Source organism: Rhynchophorus ferrugineus, unplaced genomic scaffold (assembly GCF_030347505.1).
Source record: "Rhynchophorus ferrugineus isolate W39M unplaced genomic scaffold, kcgeb_rfMv2 rfM3, whole genome shotgun sequence".
Lineage (NCBI taxonomy): Eukaryota > Metazoa > Arthropoda > Insecta > Coleoptera > Curculionidae > Rhynchophorus > Rhynchophorus ferrugineus.
Window position 1 is genome coordinate 56,045,383 of NW_027472582.1, and position 3,326 is coordinate 56,048,708.

Consider the following 3,326-nt stretch of genomic DNA (forward strand, 5'->3'; position numbering starts at 1 on the left):
CTTATTCATTATTCACTACTTAACTACTTAATAACAATATAGTTTGAAAATAAAAAAAGAAAAAAAATTAGTGTGTCAATCAAATCCCATCATGATTAGATTAGATTACGCCATTCACCAAGTTAAGGGAATTTGATGCATGTTTGATTAAATAATGTTGATAGTTATGTGTTTTATGACAAAGAGAGCTTTTAAACATTTCGAACAAAACTTACACAAAGATGATGTATGAAATCTAGTGTTATCACTGAAGTCAAGTAAAATAAAGGAATTAATTAGCAGAGACCTTATTTAAGAATTAATAGGAGAACTCAATATGATAAAGAATGTCTAAACATAGAATTTGTAAAGTACCTGAAGTGTTGAAGTTGCATGTGCATGTAGTTTGTAAGGCTATTATTAAAATAAACTTCAAATTTACAATTTGCACATTTTATTTATCCAAATATTACAATGTAATTTAATATAATACTGGTTACAGCTTTTCGTTCAACAGAGCTGCTAAAGGTTTAGGAAAATTAGACATTCGTCATCAAATGTATACAATTTAAACCATTTTTTGTATTGCAGTTACTATGTTAAATTCATTTTGGCAACACTGTCTCATACTTTTATAAATGTCTTATCAAATATGTGGTACTAGATTTCAATAATAATAATTTCACAATTTTCAACTGCCGATTATATTTTTACTTTCTTCAATATTCTATGAAATCATAATCAAAAATTCACCTTCAATCTTCAATTTCTTCATTTTATGGTTTGTAATACTTACTCGCTTCAATTCCATAAAAGTTATAGCTAATTTTTAAATAATTATTTCAGTTACAATCAAAACGATGCACAATCACAGTTATGTAAAAAGAAGGCAAAGGCTGTAAGGATTGGCCTACAAGACATAATTTCAAATTTATTGTGTCACAAATTAATTGTGTTTTATTTTATTTAATTTTTTAGAAAGAAAAAAGATACACAGTAGATCAGATGACTCAATAAAATGGCCACAAAGTATAACATCTTCCTCCCTTATCACTGCGTATTCAATCAATTCGAACTCTTATGGGCTGTGGCATATAACCAGTACAGTAAATATGCAGACAAGAACGGTTTAGATATGTGGAAAGGACTGTGTGTATTGTATTTGAGAATTGTAAACTAGTGTTAGATTAGAAATAAATAGATCGGCTATTAATTTGAATACTTGTTCAAAATATGACAGTGAGTAAATGAAATTTTCTAGATGCGGGATTATTCATATTATTATATTGATTCAGTGCTGACAATACGAATGCAGAATGATGATAGTGGAAACAACTAAAGGAAAGGAGTAATAATATAGCATATAATTAATATAGAATGACTGTAGTAAAATGTATTGTAAAGTGTGAAAGATGTATGTGCATAGATATGAGCGTAATTGTTCAGAATATATTTGAGCATTTGGTTAAAATTCACGAAGAACGTATGAATATTAACTGTTTTGTAGATGTATGTGGTGTATGCAAACGCATCAGGAGAATACAGAGATTAAATCTAATTTTATCAAGAAAAATGTCTACTGATCAATGTAAATGTTTATATGTGCAGTTCACCTATAGTCAGATTATACAAACATCAATAACAATATCATTTCTTATAACAATAAAGCTTAGAATCTTAGAATGATTCTTGATGCAAAACTTCGCTGGAAAGAACAAGAAGACCTAGAGTTGAAATATAGGAAAATGTACAGCTAATTGGAAGAAAGTCACAATTATCAGTACATTATTCAATTGCTTTTATAGAAGCAAGTAATAAAACATCATAGATAAATAGAATTCAATTATGGTGATGTTCGGCGAAAATCAATGCAAGTATAAAACTAGACTTCCTGAACAAAGTCTTAAGAAAGATAAAGAGCACCTAGATAACACCAGAACAGGATGCAGACTCAAAACAATCACAAACATAAATTTACAACGAATTCGAACCCGCGACTATCGCAACAGTAGGTTGACCGTCCTGTCGCCTTTACCCCTGTGCCAACCAAGCCGGTTATATCTATTAAATTGAAATATATATTCCTGAATTCACCGAAAAGCGAGCTTTCATTATTTATGGCAAGACTGTAATGTAAAGGGGGAAGTCAGATTCAATGCCTAATATTATTATACGAAAGTATGTATAAAGATAATGTCACTCAAAATAATTTTTACATAAAACAAGCAATAAAAAAAGGCATAAGTATATTTAGAAACGATTGAGATTAGCAGAGGTTATCCCATTGCGGTCACCTAAAAGACATAACTTGTTTATTAAGATTGGGAATACCTAAAAGATATAATTAATCTTCAGAAACATAATTTTCCAATAATTCCTCGAAGTCAGTTGGAACGTTTTATAATTGTATTTTTAGAACTCTAATCTTAAATTTGAAATTGAAATAAATAAATATATTAATACACTAATAATTGACAATGTATTTGATACTAGATGCTATTAATAACTATTCAAAAATATTTGTTATTTTTATCAAATATAATTATAAAAGCTTTTATAATTGTCTTAATTAAATGCATATTATATTCTACTACCAATTTAATACTTAATAGTGTTATTCAACTTTAGTTGATGGATATAATGATGCATCCGATAGCTATGGCAAAAAACTGACACGGTTAAAGCTTATATGGAAGAAGGAAGACATTTTAGGCCTAAAATGTTTATGTAATATATGCTACAAATAAATATATCACAATAAAACAAAATACGCCCAAATCAAGCGAACAGGAATAGGTAGATTATTCGTTGTTTCTCTTACACGTAAATCAACCACGGACACGTAAGTTTTAAAACACAATCTGGTATTAAATACAATCAATAAATATCCATAACGATAATGCTAGACCACAAACATCTTTAGTGGTTGTAAGATAAAACTGAGGCATGAAATTAAACAATTAAAAAATGACACAATGGGTGAATATCTGCATACATTTTCTAATTATACTAATGCCGAGTATTTGCCGTGGAGAGCTACCAAAAACTTAAAAGGACCTATCATACAAACCCCTCCGATAAAAAATGAGGATGGGAGCCAGGACAAAGATAATCAGGAAAAGAATACATTATTTGCGGACTACCTCAACAGATAAGGTTTCAACCCCATACAGTAGATGAACCTAAATCATTACCCTGCTCTATTGTACTGGAAAGAAAGAAAATACGATGTGCCACTTTAAATGAAAGTAAAAAATAAATTAAAAATAATATTACCATTAGCAAAAATGGCTCCTGGTCTTGACCTTATTGGTGGGAAAATATGAAAAAAAACTTCCGATAAAAGC